The 21,292-nt window shown below is 25.4% G+C and overlaps 2 long non-coding RNA genes across 2 annotated transcripts in view; one reads left to right on the forward strand and one right to left on the reverse strand.

Moving 5' to 3' along the window:
* Positions 1-1,637: 1,637 nt before the first annotated feature.
* LOC147809953 (uncharacterized) overlaps positions 1,638-21,292 on the forward strand; it is a 33,857-nt gene continuing 14,202 nt past the window's right edge. Inside the window, exon 1 of the long non-coding RNA XR_015433943.1 lies at positions 1,638-2,824. This is a non-coding gene — a long non-coding RNA (uncharacterized LOC147809953). The remainder of the gene's footprint in view (positions 2,825-21,292) is intronic.
* LOC147809954 (uncharacterized) lies at positions 8,219-11,544 on the reverse strand. Its single transcript, XR_015433942.1, has 3 exons — positions 10,676-11,544; positions 9,082-9,119; positions 8,219-8,457 (listed from the first exon to the last, which is right to left on the reverse strand). It is a non-coding gene; the product is annotated as an uncharacterized LOC147809954 (long non-coding RNA).

The raw sequence follows: 21,292 nt of genomic DNA on the forward strand, positions 1-21,292 counted from the left end.
GTAACGACCATTCTCTGTTTTACACAGTTAAATGGTCCTTGTGGCAGAATTTTTTCGAGCTGTCTGCGACAAAACTGTCACTTGGCACTAAAATCTTTTTGCAAGATACTTTTAATGATAACAAACATTTTAAATTAGTAACATATATGTTTGTTATTATTAAAAGTACCTTGCAAAAAGATATTAGTATATAACACAGTGCTTTTGTTATTTTAAATTAGAAACATATATAACAAAAGCACTGTATTTACAAGTATATAATTTTTATTTACTGAATATGTAAAAAATTTTTATTCTAATATTATTGGTGTTATTCTCGCATTTTGGTGGGGGGACACTAAATAACGATTTTTGTATATAGTAATCATAATAAAAAATATAATTAAAATTCATGAAATCCGTTGAAGTAATCGCCAAAAAAACATCGCTTATGAAATCACACGAATTAGATACCTAAAAAAGGAGATTACTCAAATGTGTGTTTCGTTTTGAGATTATGTTGTTGTAAATAATATCATATAAAAAATATCGGATTTAAAAACTATGGAGAAATCAATAGCAATAACTGACAAAAAAATCAATAGAATCATTGCCTTAAATGTTAATATCCAAAGGCATGATACGAATTTTCCATATTGTTAGAAATATATCAGGATATTTAAAAACCATGTGAAAATAAATATCAATAACTGCCGAAAGTACAATCGAAATATTACATGGATTTATTTACGTTACAATTGTTGTAAATTGATTTGAAATGGTTATCTTAATGCATGATTTAAAACTTTAAGTATAAATTTTTGTAGAGAAGAAAACTTTTTACTTTTCAGAAGAAAAATCTTTCTGCTAGAATTCTGTAACATTCTGCGACAAGATCGACGTGTCCCTGCAATTCTGCCACCAGGAAAGTGTTCATTGGTCATTTTGAAGGGTTACCTCCATTGACTTCAAAATGTTAACAGGATTTTCCACCTTTTAATTTTAGCCATATTCATTTTCTTGATGTGGAAATGACACTGGTTTTGGCATCATAATCAATGAATAACATTTAGCGTTTATAAAAATAATCCCTACTGATATTATTATGAATAAAAACAAATTTACCTGTTATGATGATAGAACTATTTAAATAAAAGAATAATTATATTTTTTGTTTAAGTTTGCCTTTAATTTTATCAGATACAAATTAGGTAGCTTTAAAAGATGGGAAGAGGTTTGTTTGTTTGAGATGCTTAGTTTTTTCTAAAGAGACTGAATCATGTTTTACATTCAAAGTTTCATCATTTATTATAAAATTATTTTAAGTGTCAAGCATTACCTTACTGACAGTTTGAGTAATATTTGACACTTTTAGTCAATAAATGCTAACACAAATACTTCACTTTACTATTATAGTTAATTTTAACAGTCTCAAATATAAAGTGTAGAACCTATGCCAATATCTTCAAAAATTTGAAAAAGGTTTTTATTATGTTCTTCAGAAAATCTGTGATGTTACTTTTTTAGTTACAACTTTTATATTCATTTTAAGTATAATATCTATATAATCACAGAGAAATACAAAATAATCTCAGTTGCAAATTAATTCTTTTCTTTTTTGGATAAGCTTTTTTGCATTGTGGGTTTATTCTTTTGAAACTTTTCTATGGTATTTGTATGATAACAATAAATATTTTATAATAGTTATTTAAATATATAGTGCCTATGTTGCCTGAACTGTAACTGGAAAAAAAAATTGTAAGACTAATTCTGTTTTTCTTATAACACTTTATGTAAAAAGTTATTTTCCAACTAAAGAATATAGTTTATGATGAATGCAATACAAAGAAAAAAGTTCACTTAATTTCATCTTATATATATATATATATATATTATGTTTATCACAAATATTTTAGAAACAATGAATTATCTTAAATGAAAAGTATATTTTTCTTTAACTATTCACATCATTTATTACAAGGAGTAATATCTTTATGATGATAAAAATTTTTGTCTCCTGGTTTTACATATTTGAGATTAACTAAAAAGAAATGAATTACTAATTTATTTTTTTACTGTTCATTGGTTTTATCCCTTTGTAGCTTGGTGAAATTTTTTTGTTTCAAGGCCATCACCAAGGATCTTTTCTAGTAAATGCTTCTCTGACTGTCAAGTTTTTACATATATTAGTGCCAGAAAAAAAGCAGTTATTAGAGAAAATTAATCTTCTTTAAAAGAAAGCTTTTTCTTTAGTAAATGAACTCAGTTCTTAACTGTGTTTTCTTTACACATGGCATATTTTTAAGATTTGATTTTTTATAAATATTGATGTATTTATTTTATTAGAAAGATTTTGAAAAGCTTGTATTTAATTTTATCCTTAGTGCCAATTTTATTTTCAATTCCTTAGTGATATTCTAATTTTTGGAAAAATATGTGTTCATACGTTATGTAGTTCAGATAGCATTTGAGTTGCGAAATAATAACTTTTTAAAAATCTATTCTTTATTAAATTCAAAAAAGATTTTTTTTCATTATTATTTATTTAAAAAATGCAGTGTTTTTATTGTTTTACTTTTTTTTTAACATTTCCTGTTTTTTCATGTGTAGGTGCTGCCAAAGTTCTTCTGTACCAGCTCTTAGGTATACTTGTTTACCTTCACTAGCTCCTGTTTCAAATGTTGAGTGGAATGTTGCCAATTTCTGATTTATCACCATCATTTGTTATCAGAGTATTCCCTTCAAACTTAAAGAATTCTAGTTCTACGTGTGTGTTAGGTGCAGCATCAATGAATCAATGGAGATATAAAGATTGATGAAGAGACAACGGCCTATTTAAATCAAGGTTCGTTTTATATGAGATATTCATTTTTTACTTATATCATTTATTTATATATTTCATTTCAGCTATAACATTTTTGAAATTATTTATACCATATATTCATTATTTTTTTCAAATTTGCTTCTTTCAAAGTTTAATTTTTTTTTTAACTGACCAAAGGAATAAATTGTAATAGATTTCAACTAGCTTACCATTTTTATTTAAAAATAAATAAATAAATAAAAAACTTGACAAAGTTAATTCTATTGTTCAAATTTTTCTCCCCTAAATTATAAATGCATACCTGCCAATATTAGAGAAATAAGATTACGGAGATTTTACTGGCAACATTTCTTAGGCTACTTATAAAGTTTGATACATTGTACATTATCATGTAAATCAAAAAAAGAAATTCAAAATTGGAAATAATATAAGCGCTTATATTTAGCAAAGTAAAAAATATGTATATAAATCTTAACCTCAAGATTTTTTTAAACCATTATTTATATTTACTTAAAACTATTAACACTGAACAAGTTGCAGTGCTAGCAATGGTGTTATCTGTTGAGGAATAAGAGAAGTATTTTTTCCATCAGCGGATATTTCATCGTCAATTTTTAAAAAAAAAATTTCTTCAACAAATACAGAGAAATTTCAGACTATGCAGGTAAACAGGAGGGAGTTGTAAAATATAGGAGTTTTCGTTAAAAAAATGATTTGGCAAGCATGTAAATGTTTAATAGAGATGTAACCTTTAAGATATTTTGAGTTGCTTCTTGTTTGTTATAGAAAATATGTGTCAATTGATTTAATTTTAGTTTTCAGGTCCTAAATTTTTTTAAATGTGTGTAAATATTTTGAAATTCAGATTACCAAATTTTGATATGCAAGAAAATATGTTTTCTTCTCTAATAGTCAAAAACTATTTTAATTTTTTTTTCCCTTTAAATTGTGTTTTGTGAAAAATAAGATAAAGTTTATTTTTAAAATTTGATCATTATCCTGGCTGTTAAGAGGGGAGGGGAAATTCAGTTGTTGAGAGCGGAGGTTTAAGAATATTGAGTGTTAAGTATAAAGTTTAAAAAAGTTTTGTCTATAATCTGACTTTAATTTAAATTTGAAAAAAATTCAACAGAAAACTGAACGACAAAAAAAAAATTAAAATACTTTTGAAGCAGCATGATGGACTTTTTAAGATCGAAAACTGTTTTTTTAACCAAACAAAGAGTAATAAAAGGTTAACTTTGTATCACATATCTACACATATATTTAATATATACTTTTTATTGTTTTTTCTAAACTTTATTATATTCTATATAGCAAGAAACAAATGTTTTTAAAATTATAAATTACGTTTCATGAAATATACTAATTGCTATCTAATGAAGTATAAAATTACACAACCATGTTACCCACTTACTGCAAGGAATAGCACGGAAGGAATTATATATTTTATTAATCATAATAAAACTTAAAAAGTGCTTCACTAAATTAATCTGGTAATAATAATAGTATGCTGTAAAATTAAGAAATCTGTAAAAAACAAAAATTTATCTGTTTAAGTAGGACAAATAAATTAAGGTTTTACATCAATTGATTATAATTTGAATAGCACTGGAAAACAATTATTTATTTTTGCTTTCCAATGAATAGGATTTTTTAACAATATAATTTTTACTATGCTGATTTCAAATCTGCAAGCAATTTCTTACTCCAAGCTACAGTTTTTTCATGTAATATTTTTAAGTGTATTTTTTGTCAAAATGTAGAAGTTTAAAAAATGTTACCTATAATAGATAGAGGATCGCATAAGTGTTATGACAATTTTCTAGGGGAATAAAGACACATCATCTGTATTAAATTTGCTTAGTGACTTATGCCTGGATTTTTTGACATACTCTGCGGTTCACTATTATGAACTGCTCTTTACTGTGCTTCTGAACAGGTCATGATAGCCACATATGACAATATTTCCATGCGTGTTTGCAAGTTTCATTCAGATAATAAGTCCAACTCCCCTAGAAGTTTGTTGCAACATTTATGTGAACCTTTGTTATACATGACATTTTAAAAACTTGTACATTTCAACAAAAATATACTGAAAATATTATTTCAAAAAGAATCTACCCAACAAGCACACGACTTTAGGGCTAGTGAAGGGACAATGTCGGCTCACCTAAAGTGCCATTACGGCGGGCTTTTCATTGCCGTATCGGTTCCGTTAATAAAGTGAAATCTGGGCCAGAATGAGGGCCAGTGCATGGCATTTCAGGCAAAGCGACGGCAATCGTTAAAGGACCGGAACTAGTTTGTTGCCTCTGGATTACTTTGCCATTTTTGCCTGTTAAATACCGGAAAAAATTTTTTTTTTCACAGAATAAAGAGAAAATTGCCGTAAAGGCTTTTATTGTACCTTTATGATGTCTTTTTTGCCTTTTTATCAAAAGCTGAATATGTTCACTGGCACACGTCGTTGCCTCACTTGCCGTTAAGGCACCTTAACTGTTGGCTGATTAGAAAACGTCTATGCCGTTTTCGCCCGTATCACACCTTTATATCAGATGTTTAGGCGAACTTCTTTGCCTTATTTGCTGATATACCACCCTTAACTCACCTCACACTTGGTTCAATAGAAAACTTTAATGCCATCCTTGCCGTTATCACACCTTTATGTTAGGTGTATCGGCAATTTTTTTTTTGTCACTTACTTATTTATTAGAGTTCTCCTTAAATTTCAAAGACTTTTTGCTGCATGTTGTTGATAACAATTCTTATTTAAGGAACATAAATTGTTTTCTCTTACTCTGCTGATATCAGCTATAGTAATTTATTGCATTTTAACTTTTTATATTGTAATAAAGCAATAACTGCCATTACATGCAAAAAACTTATGCTAATATAAAAAGCAAACTGTTGGAAAAAATTGCTTAACTTATGGTAAATTATCATCCAATGAATCTTCTTACATAATATAATAGATTTCTTTTTTATTTCATTTTAATCAATTATAAATGCAATAAGTTAAAAGTAGAATCATATAAAAACATTGTGTGTTTAATTGAGTGTTCACATTTTTTTACACATTATGAGGTAAAATTAAATAAAAATTTTATTCTAAGATAAAAACATATTGCGACTTAATGTATAAGTTATTTAAGTTATGAAAAAAAATTAAAATAATTATATATATTAATGTATAAGTTATTTAAGTTATAAAAAAATGAAAATAATTATATATATTAAACCTACAATTAGCTTTTTTTGATAGAAACAAAGCCACAACCCAGTCATTATTTTTGTTTTCAATATTATTCATATTTAATATTGGATAACTTTCTTTCAATATTATTCATATTCAATATTAGATAAATAAGACACATTATAAATATTTTTAAAAATATATATATACTGGGCACCTGTAAATAACACATCAGTTTCTGTGATTTTAAATAAATAAAGCTGGAATTTTAATAAAAATAAAATGCATAAAATTTAAAATAAAACATGACCTTAAGAAAAGAATATTATTTTATTTCAATATAACAAATCAAAATACAAACAAGTACATAACTGTACAATAACTTCTTTATAAGCATTCTCTTTCACAATGAATCTAGTTTTCCTGCAAAAAAGTAACCAATTTATTTTACAACAGATTTATTAAATAATACGTACAGAAACAAAATATCTAATTAATTTTTGACGAATTTTAATTCTGGGTTAAGTTATAATATCAATTAATTCTAACTATTCAAAATACTTTTATTGATCCCAGGGAAATATTCGAAGAAAAATTCTATTCAATAATTTTCAAAAATTTTGTTTTTCTCTTATAAATATAGTACGCTATAGAATTTAATAAAGTTGCTCAAACCACCTGTTTTTTTTTATTACTTACAAGCGAGCATTGATTGTCACAAAAATAAATTTAAGCTGATTGTAACAAAAGGTAATAATAGCACAAAATGAATATTCCAGCTCGTAATAAAAAAAAAATGTGTAAAATAGCGGATTCATTTGGATGGAAAAAAATTGCAGCATCAAATATTAAAAGAACTATGAATAATATCCTATGAATTAACGAAACAACCTGGATAAAACTTCTCTTTACAGTATTATGAAACAATTAATTAGTTTATATATAGAGAGAACAATGATTGACTTAAAAAAAATTAAAAGTGGTGACCAAACTTCATTACTTTAAACTCATCTGTTATAAACTGTTAACTTTTAAAATGCTTCCATAAGTTAGAAGACTAATTGAAGCGGTACATATCGCTTAACAATGCTTATATATTGCATTTTGTAACTACAGATCAATCTATTTAATAATTGAACATAAAAATGCATTTTAAATAAAGAATTTGATAGCAAAGCTTTAATATTTTTTAATTTAGAAAGAATACATTCTCACCAAAATAGTTTGTAGCTATTAATATGTGATGTAATGTTAATATTTAAACAAAATTTAACTTTTTTACGATTAAGAACTATGAACGAATTTTTTACTTTAAATTAATATGTGAAAATATTTTAAGTTTATATAAAATTAAATTATTTAATTAAAAGAAATTTTAACCTCAAGGAAATAAACAAACTAAAGGTTTTTAAAAATGCAAAAAATAATAATGTAAAATTTTTTAAAATAGTACGTTTAAAATCTGAAAATATGTTATTTGATTAAAATTTCTAACAATTAAAAGAATATATGATCGTTCAAAATTATACTCCATTAAGTATTAATTACTTAAAAATGATATACCAATTATTATAGAAGAAGTTATTAAGATATGCGATAAAGAGGAATGATTTTCTGAATTTGTAATGAATTTACAAACTAACTAAAGAATATAAATTTTATGCCATCAAGATAGGTTGGTTTAAACTAAACGGTTTTTTAAAATATTAAAATTTTTTTTATACATAAAAAATTTTAATTTGAAGAGAACCAGTTGAAAAAAAAAGTTTAAAACCAGTGAAATATATATATATACGTATATATATTAAACATCATAACAGTACATAGCACTTAATAACAGCTATGCAATAATTTTAAGATTTATTTTATAATAAATTTTTACTTTTAAATTTTTAATATTTAAAAATTATGAAAAGAAATTTACTTTAAGATGACATGTAAGCTATGATAAAATCAAATCATTTGACTAAAAAAGAAATTTCTCTCAACAAATACAAGTAATTCTAGTATAGGCATAATTTTTAAAAAAACGAGCTGAAACTTTTTTAAAAAAGTAATAAATTTAGGCGGCTAAAAAGCTAAGAGTTTAGGAAAGTACTTTTGAAAATCAAGAACAGGTATTTTGATTAAAAAATTTCGATTTAAAAAAAAATATTTCCTTATAAAATTTTTCCTTTAAAATCATAAAAAATTATTTATTGATAATCTGAAAATATTTTAATACAAATTACAGTCGAAGAAATTATTAAAATTGCAGTTCTACATATAGAATATAAAGTAGATTTTCTAATTTTGCTATGAACTTGTAAAATAGATTCCACAAATTATAGAATATAAAATCGGTGCTACTGAGTTAAAATGTAGTTTTATCATGTTCTTACCTTTTCTGTTTATTCTCGTTCATTCTAATTCTAGTACTCAACCATTCTATTTCATTCACATTCTCAGAATTTCTGGACTTTTCATGAAAGAAAGAAAAATAATTAGAATATGAGCGTGGAAAAAACTGTTATAAATCAACAAAATAAAAACATTAAATTAAAAAAAAAAACTGCTTAGAACTCATTTCTAGACAATAAGTTTATGTTTACCAGCTATCTTGTACATGCACAATGCTTATCGGAAATTATTACTAACTACTGAAGATATTTCTTATAAAATAATTACCATTGGCAAATACTATAGAATATAGTTCAAAATTGAAATGCGAAATTTAGATTATTTTTTTTAGAATTAGGTAAAATTAGATAAGTTATGATAAAATTAAATCATTTGACGAAAAAAATGTTTCCCACCTCAAAAAAAATTCTAGTATATTTAAAATTTTCAATTTTAGTCTAGCATGTGTATGGTATGTTTGTTAGTCTAGTATGTGGTCAACATTTACAAAAGTCAAAAATAAACTTGAAAATTTTTTAGGAAAGTACTTTTGCTAATCAGAAATAAGTATTTTGATTAAAAAATGTTAAGGATTCAAAAAAATATTTTCTTTAAAATTATAAACAATTATTTACTAATAATCATAAAGTATTTCAATAATTCAATAATACTAAGTTAAAATGTAGTTTTAACATGTTCTTACCTTCTTTTCTGTTGACTGCCATTTTCAGTCTCTCCAGACTTTTCATGAAAGAAAAAGAAAACAATAAGAATATAACCATAGAAAAAACAGCAAAAAATCAACAAAGTAAGAACAATGAATTGAGAAAAAAAAAACTGCTTCTAACTATTTACAATACAATATATCTGACAATAAGTTTAATGTTTACCATCTATTTTTAATATGCTCAATGCTTATCGTAAACTAGTATTAACTACTGATGATCTTGCCTTTAAAATAATTACACTAGGCAAATGCTATAAAATATAGTTCAGAATTGAAAGGGTAAATTTAGAGGACAAGTTTATATCTAAAATAAAAAATCGAATTTAAAGTCCTAACTTATTATGCATCTTTTTCAAAAATGGGGTAAAATGTGTGTTTAGATAAATTCTGCCTAATATTTATAATAAAATTACATTATCAAATCAATCAAATATTATAAATGACAATCATTAAGAAAATAGTAATTTATAGTTCTTTTATAACATGACGTAGTATTAAAGTGAAAAATTTTCTTTTTTAAATTTTGTTCTCTAATTCAAATTTAGAAAAGGAATAAGATATGAAAGGAAAAAAAAATCCGGCATAACAGACATAGAAGTCTATTCAAATTATAGATACTAAAATAGTCCAATATATTACTTTTGTCCGGGTTACCCTTAATTTTAGAAATAAAATTCCTTGCCTCTTCCATTATAATTTCAAAAAATATTTAGATTAATTTTTTGCACTACATAGTAATCATCAGAAATATATATATATATTCAACAGTCAATTAAAATCACTTTTTTTTGACGGAAAATATGTCAAGCATAATGCTTTTTTAAAAATAAAATTTCAATAGGTGAAAGTTCAACAGGAAGAGATTTAAAATAAACAACCCTATAAATCTTAAGATAGAGAATGAATTAAGAAAAAGATAAATAGTAAAATTTGCACAAGAACTGGAAAAAGAGCTAGAAACAGAAAACTTAATTCTATGAAGAAAGAAAAAATATTATGCTGCAAATATTTCTATACTTAAAAAGAACTTTGAATTTATTTCTACAAAAAATATTCTTATTTTAAATAATTTTAAAAAATGCAAATATGTTGCAGTAGATTTCTTTTATGGGATAATAAAGTATATGTTTATCTTAATTACTTTTAACCTCATTGGCTACATAGTGTTAACGTGAATTTTAGAGTGAATTATATTTCACGTTTATTGCAAGATTTTTTTCATGTTTTGGCCGAAAATTACATCGTTCCTGACAGTTCCAGCATTTCTGTTTACTTAAAATCAAATTTCCTGTCCCTTTTGTACACAAAGATATGGGCCAAAACAATTTTTTTTACCATTCATTATAAATGTAACGTTCGTTATAAATATAAAGTTTTTCAAAAATATGAAAAAAATTTTAAAAGACATTTTAAGAAAATGCTTTTGCAGATTAAATTATGCGTTATTTATTTAAAAAATTTAAAAATGTTTTAAAAAACATACTTCAATAACAGTAAAGTTATTTCCTAATATTATTAAAAATTTAATCCTAAATTTTACCCTTAATATAAAGATTTGAGATGTTCTTACCTTTTATCTTGACCTTTCTTCCAAAAGATTTTTTCTTCCAAAAGATTTTTCTTACAGTATTTCCATCCGTGCAAAAAAAAAATTAAATAAATAACATTAATAAAAAGCAATTACAAAGCAACAAAAGCAAACTTAGAAAGAGTTTTCCCAGTTAATTTATTCTGAAAAATTAAGAGCTGAAAGCAAGTGTGAGACGAGTTTTAGATTGTTAAACGTTTCTAATTTAAAAAACTCTTATCAAAAAATTATTAAATTTAAATTATACGATAAACTAATAAAAAATTAGAAAATGTTAATACCATTTTTTTTTTTTTTTTTTTTTTTAGTGGTCGGAAACATATTTGAAGAAAACCCTTTAGGTCTGATCAGAAGTTTTATTTGAAACAAAAGGTGAAACGCGCTGTCAATACATGGTCCTGGCAAAAAATGACTACCGATTTTTTTAATAAATTAAATAAGGTAATTAAACTAAGTAAGTAAATTAATTTAAATAATTATTAAATTAAAAACTTTTTAAAAAAATAAAGAAGCATTTGATTTAAATAGCTATAGAAAATCATTTTTCTATTGTTAGGATTAATGGAACTTATAATTCATTTTAAAACTAAAATGGTAACATACACTATATTGGTTTTTAAGGGAAGAAAATAAAACAAGGATTTAAGGGAAACAATTACGCGGATAGGTGATCGGAAACGGGGAAATATAACGATTAAAAAATATAATTACTAAAAACTAAATAAAGAAAATAAAAACAAATTATTTGTGAAAAATTAATAAATAATAGTGTACTGGAAATATAACATGAGCTAAAGAATAAAAGTTTACTTACTTGTCCTTCTTAGGCTGTTGAGTATCGCATTCCTGCAATAAAACAGAAAGGAGACCTCTTTTGAAGTTGACCATTTCCATTATTTATCCCCTTTTTTTCCAAATTTTTTGGCGACCATTGAATCTTTTGGCGTCTGGGGTAAGTGGACCACCTGGTTGAAGAGATTATTTCTTAGAATCGGGGAAGGGGGTTTAAAGTGCTTAGCGTTCGCTTTCCCCTCTCTTTTTCCCTTAACTTGAAGGATTGGAAACAAGGTCACTTAAATGATTCTTTTTAAAAATACGTGTCCTGTGATTTCAGACAGTAAGATGTCCTCAAATTAAGATCAATATTTATTTTTAAATTATTAAAAACAATTTCTGGTGATATAAAGGAAAAATAAATTAAATAACAAAAACATTTAGTTAATTACCAACGATAAATGAACTCTCGAAATTAAATAATTGCATTATGTCAAAACTTATTTGTATGCTTTTTTTTTTCAGAAAAACTTTTATACTTCTACACTTGGAAATAATGCTTACATGAATGTTTTGAATTCCTGTGCAGAAAAATAAAATCCTGTTTCTCTATAAGATTAATATGTATTATTAATAAATATTATTAACTCTTTCTGTTAAGGAATTGTTCCATGCGAAAATTAAAAAAAGAAAAACAGGGAGTCTCTGACTCCCCCCGTTTCCGATCACCTATCCGCGTAATTGTTTCCCTTAAATCCTTGTTTTATTTTCTTCCCTTAAAAACCAATATTTTAAACTGAAACGCTGAATATTTTGCTTTTAAAATGTACAAGTGAAGTAGCGTTATGTAAGAATGTTTTGTTAAAATGCTAATCGTAACGACTTCGAGGACTACCTCAACTTGAAAATTATCATCTGCACTTTAAAGAAGATTTGACCTAAGGAATACAGATTGTGTATTACAATAATAAAACAAGAAAAATTGCAGAGAAATTATTTTATTTGTTGACGAGAATTTTAACAGTTTAAACTGAGAATACTTTTTATTGTTAGGTTTATTTATTTTTAAAAAAGTCAATTTAACTGTTAAGATTTATATCCTGCAACATGCAAATCCCTCTCTCTCTCTTTCGCTACTCTTAATTCACAATTCAGTCCGAGCTTACAAAATTAAAAAAAAGACAAAGATCTCCTGACGAAAAAATAAATTTTCTGCAAAAATGAATAAACAGTCAATATTTAAAATATACCTGAAAAAAATCACGAATGAACACTTAAATTAGAAATGACTTTCAAATAAATTGGAATTCGAAAGAAAATTCGTTTTAGGTTTACATATAAAAATGATTTTTTAGCTCATCGAATTTTAACTGCATAATTACATTTAAGTGGAAAATACGAAGAAAACAATTCGGTAAAATTACGGAACTGTATTGACATTTCTGGTTTTAAAAAAAAAATAAAAAAAAAAAAAAAAATAACTTGGGTAATAAAATTTAAATATATCCTGCATTTAAACCATTTATTTGATAAATTTTCTATTCAAATTGTAAGGGTTTAACAGAAATTCTGGTTTTCACAAATATAGTTCTTATTACCACACATTTAGTAGAAAATACAAAACAGAACAGTTAATTTTATTGAATAAAGGCTTATAAGAAGAAAATGCTCTTTGCTAACATGATTATTTACCATATTTTACCAAAATTTAACAAACATTATAAAATTTCATCTTATTGTCAACCTAAAACATTACCCAAACACTTTGGTAAAAATTATCGAGTTTTTTGGTGTTTCCATAGAGCTAGAATTATGGTAAACTTAGCAATATTTTGGTAGTTTTGATCATACATTTTCTCATCTTACAGATCATCCATATATAGTATTTTTTTTACAAGTATAAGAGTTAATAATACTTATTATCGAATGTTAAATTTTCTCTGTATTTCTTTCTATAAACCATAGTAATTTCAAATTTTAAAATCTTGTTGTTTTTGCTCAGAAAAACAAAATTTCATTTCTGTAGAGGAATTTTTGTGTCCAGCAGAGCGGCTCATACGATATTTTTTATCACTGAGTGTAGGAGTTAATAATTCTCAAACAAATTATCGATCATACATTTTCTTCATTCCATCGTAATCCCTGTACACTTCTCTACAGTCCATTGTAATTTGATTTTTCTAAATCTTGCAGTTTTTGCTCTACAAATAAAATACAGATAATAAAACGTAGATTGAAGTTATCAATGGCGCATACGGCAATAATTTAACTCCGTTGGCTACGCCCTAACGAATTTTTAATTTAGAAAGAAACGCATGGTATTGTAACGTATTATTATTTCTCTACTCAAAGAATTAAGGAGTTTTCCTCCCTAAACATTGCCCGTTCATAAATTTTTCTGTATTGGTTCAAAATTAAATGAAAACAGAGTACATTAATTATTTTTTCCTTCTGAACTTTTTTGCTAATTTAAGAAATGAAATACGGTTAGAAGTTTCTGAGTTAACTCATAAATATTAAGACAGTAAAAAATTTAAATGCATGAATTTCAAAAGATCTAATTTTAAATGCATTTGTGTCCAGATGAGAGAAGAATTGAATTTTAATAATTTATGAAGATGCGAAATAAGAAGATTTAACAATTTAGTTACCGTTAATTTTTCTTTTACAGTTTTCTTTTTATATTTTAGCTTTCTTCATTATTGCACGAACCACGAAATATAGTTAATTAAGTAAGTTACCGATTTATTATATCAATTGTTAGAATTATGACAGGTTGTAACTGATTTCTCGCTTTATAATATTTTAATGTTAATTTTAATTTGAATAATGTTAATTTTAAAACACATGAATGAGAATGAATTTGATTTATTTGAATCATTTACAAGCTCTGGACTGTTCAGATACAAGGAGTTTAAAAATCCAAAAAAGTGCAAAGAATTATGATGCTTTGTTGTACTTATAAAGCATAAAAAGCGAGACCCTCTCCATTTTTAACAAGTTATATTACTAATCAAATAAGACCTTGATATTAAATCAAAAAATATTTTTTTTAAAAATTAGAGTTCATTTATATATTTATTTTTCATTTACTTTTCTAATTTCCCACAAATGGTTGAAAGATTTTTGTTAGATACATTTTAGAAACACAATTTTGATCTGTAAATGACTTTTACGGTGTATTGCTTTTCGCAATCTGCGAAATATGAGAATTTTGCGTTTTTCTGTTATATTTTTGCTTATTTATTTTTTTAGGAAAAAAAATAAACAGTTCAATGAAAAACTTATTACGAACAATTGAACATAATAGTGGTCTTATGAAAATGTTAAATAATAATAATCGTCAGCAATATAAGGAAAGAAATTAAAACTGAAATTGATGATAGGGGAGATCGATTCAAAACATAAAAAAATAACAAAATATTGGAAAAGTCTGAAGTTTCTCAAGAACTCTGACCCCCAACAGGGTGGGATGTGAGAAACGCATAACCGGACATCGTTAACTTCTCAAGTTACCATACACTAACAAAGAGAGGAAAAGGATCTCTTTTTGAAACAGCTACATTCCATCACCAATCGTCCCCCTCAAAGTAAACTTTAACTTCTTAATTCTAAAATAAAGGTCTTTACTTCTTTTACTAACAAATATTTTAATATCATGAAGGGCACACAAATACACTTACAAACTCCTTTTTATTCCTGAAATTCTATTGCATAAAATTGATCATTAAAATTCTTATGATTCTCTTTTTGATATTGACTTTACATTTAATATATGCAGAAAAAAAAAAGCGCTAGTTCTTACAACGTACAAAAGTGCTTGCATTACAAACTACTAATTTTAGTGCAATCATTAATAATAATAATTCAAATTATTATAATTTTATCGAAAACTATTTAAAACAGCACTAATTCGATAATTAATTATTATGATGGGTCGCTCCTGGGAGAGCAACCCCCCTGTGTAAGGAAGGGACAGTGAGTAAACTTTGTTTTTGTTTTAACGAAAATAATTCGAAACAATATTTTCATTTAAGGTTTGTTATAGTAGTGTAAAGATTAAGGTGTTAAAATTCTGAGTTGGAAACTTAAATCCTTTAATTTTCTATTAAGATATGTTTACTGGACTGCTCGAAATTGATTATATGGGGTTTATTTGATATAAACCCCATATAACCAATTTCGGGAGATATTATATTTATTTGAGCTAAGTCAAATAAAGAATGAATAAGTCAATACGGCAAAAAAATTACTCAGCGTAAATTACTCAACGTTGAATTACAAGTTCCTTAAAATAAATATTCTACAAAAAATATGAATATAAAAAAAAAAAAAAAAAATTTTACAAAATAAGGAGTAAAAATTTAATTTAACTATGTCGTATTAGGTAAACTTCGTTATTCCTACTATAATTGCGAAATTTATTATATTTAACTGCAAATAAACTAAGAATAAGTTACTAGATATCAGATATTATTGATATAAAATTTTATTGAAAGATTGGTTTGAACTGTTTTCTAAAAACCGAATTAATCCAAATTAAAAAGATTATTAAAATAAAAAATTAAAAAAAGTATGTGTTATTAAGAGAGAAAAAATATACTTTACAATTACAATTTTGTTAATAAAATGATTAATGAAAGTCAAAGAATACTATTAGTTTAATAACATGAGAGAATTGTAAATGCACTATTCCAATCACTGGATACCCATTGATCATTTTTTTTCTTGGATAGATCTTTTATAAGGTCGTCATAAATTACAAAAGGTGTCTAAATTAATTTTTATCCTTTTGTCAGTCAATGGGCCAAATTGATAATTAATTCCAGTCAATATACGTTTCGTAGAACAATACAAAATTCTTTTCTTTCTTCAGTATTAATATTTATATAATAATTGCTGCCTAAAAGGAGAACAATAGTTGTGTATAAGTTAACTATAAAAAGATTATAAAATGCTTTAAAGTAATTTAATATAACACTATTAAAAATACGCTCTGGTGAAAATAAAAAGAAAAAACTCAGTCTGTAAAACAATGAATTCTAAGAATTTCAAAAATTGTCTTCTTTATTTTTTATTATTACATTTCGAGATGCGTTTTGATTTTCGAGACGCTATCATGATTTTTTTCATGACTCTTAGAATTCTTTACTTAAGATAATAGTGTTGAAGTTTTCGATTAAATTGGTCTAATCGAGAAGTGCGAACGCATGAGAACCTAGAATAATAACATTAACATTGATCATTCCTAAAACTTTCTTTTTATATGAAGTTGGAAAAATAAACTGCATTGCTAAATTAACGTAAAACGAGCAGATATTAATAAATTTCCTTCTCTGTCAGAAGACTGAAAAGGTCCCTGACACCGCCACTGTTTTGGGGTTTTCAACTTAACGTTACACTTTATCAGACACTGTTAGATTTAGAAACTTCACATTACGCAGATATGTAGGAGATTGAACGCAAATTGCAATGGAATTAAAAAATAATTCTAAAATTAAGTCAAGATTATTTTTATTCTTAAACTTGTTAGAAAAATAACACGTGGGCCGCTCTATGGCCGCAAGCATTCAGTTGCAGAAGTTAAATTTGGTATGCTGAAAGAGCCAAATTTAGTTTATAACCGTAACATAGAGTCTTTATTTCCTCTTAGAAACTCTTATTTGTCTGAAAGTTATTACAATTTAAAAGGTTCTTTTTAATTTTTTCTTTAACTAATAAATATTTATCGATTGTTGTGGAAAAATTTTTCATTTACGCGATTTTCATAATATCCCTCTTGACTTTATTAAAAATAATAAAAATAAAGAAAAAAATATATATAGAAAAAAGATTAGGTGTTGCCAAATATAAAACTTCGACATTTCATACCGATATTTGAAAATATATGTAGAATAAAGAGAAATAAGAATTGTTTCCTATATGATCTGTTAACAAGAAAAAATTACTTCTAATTTATTAATTCTTATTGTGTCTCGCATTCTGCCTTTCTAAATGTAATATTTTTAAGCACAGTTATTTATTATTCAAATCCAGCTATCTTTTTTATTTTGTTAAAATTAACAAGTTAATATAATGAACTTAAATAAAAGTATAATAATTTTATATTAAACAAATAAATTTTAATCGACTTTTCAGGAAAAAAAAAACTTTTAAGAACATTCTTGAGAAAGGTTTGTACCCAATGCCTCTAGTTCTGAGAGAAAAAAAAACGATTTTGCGCGTGGGCATAAACTGCTTTTTTCATAGAACATCTTCAATGCGTAATAACTCTCGGCGAGACCGTTTTTCCTTATTTTTCATTTGTCAAAACTTAGTAATCCTTAAAATACAACTGCTGGCAATCCAATCGTAATTTTTATTTAAAAAAGTAGAAGAAAACGATTTGTACTTGATCTTCAATTATTTCAAACTTGATGAACGAGAATCAACTTCAGGGATTATCGAGCGTAGCGAACAGGTGACGGTGCCTCCATGTAGAAAACAAGGATACATAAAAATAAATTGTGTCGAACAACTATTATCAGTAAGCGTATGATTAATATTTAAAATCGCCTCTAAAAAGGGACTGTAGAAGCTGATCAATTGATAAAAATTTATCGGCTGCAGTCAAGGTATAAATTATCGTCACAATCTGAAAAACATTTAATATATTTAAATATTTGCATGTTTACGAACTATGATCTGTTTTTGATTTTTTTTTAAATTAACCTCAAACTTTAACCGGATTTTAATAAATTAATTCTAAAAGAACTGCACTCTTTAAAAAATAGGTATGAAAATTGGATTCGTTTTGTACTATGAAAATTGCCAAGTCGATTCGGCAGCATGAAATACTATTTAATTTTTCGCCAGTTTATGGTTAAAAGTTAAAAGAGCTCCACTTAGTTCTAATTACATAATCATTCAATTTTGTCTAAATAGTTATGCCTTTTCTAAAATATTGATTTGCAAATTGACCGTAAATTTAAAACTATACCAACAGTTTAATTGGGCAAACAAATAAAATTTCGGTTCTCTTACCGTTATTTTCATATTTCAGCCATATTTCTGCCATTGTTTCCTAAGATTTAAAACACAGCACAATTTTAAAATTTGTTAACCCCAAAACCCCTTGTGAGAAAAAATAATGTTTTTAACTCATGTATAGGAAACATTTTGCAAATGACGTTTGAAAATGGATAAATGTGCGTTTATTATTTTGTATTGTCATGTTTCTTTCATTTTTCTACAACTAGGGAACATTATTGGAGAATGAGTAATTTTTCACACAATGCATTTTTATTTAAATCTTATATCGACTTCATAGAAGAAAAAATCGGTAACTTTTTTTAAATCATGCTATAACTTTTGTATTTTTTCCAGCTTTAAATACGAATCTATTTTGATTAACACTTGAATTGAAGTATGTGATGGATGTAAGTGTAAAGAAAGATTGAAACAGAGAAATTTAATGTTTAATTTTGTCTAATTTGCTATTAAAAGAATTGAGTTTTAAAATAAAACTCAATAAAGCAATTCTGGTTTTAAATAACTATTCCGCTATTTAATTGGTAAAGGCAATATGCAGTAGAACATTTTTTTATTTATGTCACATTTTATGCTAGAATAAATAGTGCAGACTCTTGCCACACATGAATGATAGATTTGCTTTTTTTTAGTAAGCAGAAACTTTTGTTGGAGGGTTGTCCTTGGGTGGGGGAGGGATATGGTTTCCGCAGAGTCCGCGGGGGGTTATGCCTCAGCCAGGACAGAAGCCGTACCGACTGTCATTTTGTGCAAATTGGCGAAATTCTATCAAAATTAAAAGAAAGGCAACCCTACAAGACCCGACACTTTATATTTTCTGCCATCTATCGGCAGGAATCGAAAACACGTCTAAAGTAAAAAATAAAAAAACAGCGCCATCTGTGTATTGCATTCAAAACAGTTTTTTTTTCCTTAATGTATATAAACTATTTTAAAAATAAATATAATACTGCATGAAAAAATATTTTTGTTATGCGAGTAAAAAATAAATATAATTAACATTTTGAAAGTATAATTTTTATTTTTATCTATATTCTGTATTATAAGCTTAGAGAAAAAATTATTTGCTTAATATTTTGAAGTTTAATTAATAAAAATATCCAAATGTATTTTTATTATTTAAAAACATATTTTGAAGAATAAAATTTCCTAAGCAATTATTACCTTCAAGTATTGCTTAAAAGTTTACGGAAAAAAAAGTTACTTACTTTATTGGACTAGACGTTTGCTATAACCAATCAGAAAATTTAAACACGATTTTTTTAAAATTCAAAATTCCTAAGACCATTTAAACTATTTTGAATCCAGTTTTTAAGAAGTAAGTGATTAAACTAAGATATTAAGTTTAAAATGAACATTAAAATAAAAATAAAAATAATAAGCAGTTTATATAAATGAAAAGTTTACTTTTTTAAATGGTATACATTCATTATTACAAAATACTTAAATTGTAATAAAAGTTAGTAAATTAATGTAATAAAAAAGCATATTTCATTAAAAATCCTTGCTCTAAATTCAAGATATTTATAATTTCAAGGAGGATATAAGCAATTTACAATATTTTTTTCTATTTATTTTCTATAAATGGATTTTTTTATTTACATGAATTTTGAACTTACCAATTCATTTTTGTTTTAAAGAATGTTTAAAAAAAGAATCATAGTCTGAAAAAAATTCATGTTAATTTCATTTGGTTAATTTCATTGTTCTAGTTATAAGTATTAATATTTATTCTTATTTTTAAGGGAATATGTAAAAATTATACTTCAGAAAATGATTTCAAAAAGAAAAAATTAAAAAAAAAAAATAATTATATATATTTATTTAAAAATTGTAATCAAATTTAAAATGATTATTTTTTTATTAAAATTACTTTTTTTAAAAATATAATAGGTAATGCCACAGAAAGTATATTTAGATTATAATAAAATAATAAAATTCTAGTTTTTAATATTCTATTTAAAAAATTAGCAGTTTTCAAAGAATAATAAAAACTGTTTTTTTCCTCTCAAAAAATACGGTTAATGTTTTATGAATTTTTTTCCTTTCTCTCCTGATTTTTTTTTCAAAGTTTTGAGTTAAAAGCACATTTTTTACCAACTCTGCATCTATTCATTATTAATCAATTGTAACATTACATTTAATTAACGGTATACAGTAAAGGTCCTGTAACTAATTAAGTGTAAGAGGCCAAACAGCGGTATACAATAAAGGTCCTGTAACTAATTTAGTGTAAGAGGCCAAACAGCGGTTTTATTTTTCGGGCCTGTATAAGTGAGGAGTTATTCCGCCTCTTCCTGAAATGCCTCAAAACAAACGATAAAGGACCCTATTGTACTTGCCTTTTGCCGTTATCCTACCTAGAATGCCAGCTTACGGCCTTACGTTTGCCGTGAGGTGTGTGCTTACTGGGTATAGATTGAAGAACAAAACTAATTTCTGGTTTGAAATTTCCACCCCTGAGTTAGGCAAGATCAAGTTTTTGTATAAGCGTAACAAAGAATTTGTTCCCCAATGTAATCTTTATTTAATATTGTTAAAATTTATAAACAAGTCTGTCTTAAGCTATGTTTATTTTTCTGTAATGTTTCTAGATCATTAAATGCACAATATTTTTGAATTAAAAGCGTTTGAACTTTGAACACTTTGCCTTCTGCAAAAAATATAGATTGTAGCAGGTTCATAAAAAAAAAGTTTTGATGAAAATTTAAAATATTAAGTGAAAAAAAAATTTTTTTTTAATGAAAATTAATTGATTTAGAAAAAATTTATTTTTATTAACTCTTTACATAACCA

Source organism: Parasteatoda tepidariorum, chromosome 5 (assembly GCF_982258835.1).
Source record: "Parasteatoda tepidariorum strain Cologne lab strain chromosome 5, Ptep-v5.0, whole genome shotgun sequence".
NCBI classification, from domain to species: domain Eukaryota; kingdom Metazoa; phylum Arthropoda; class Arachnida; order Araneae; family Theridiidae; genus Parasteatoda; species Parasteatoda tepidariorum.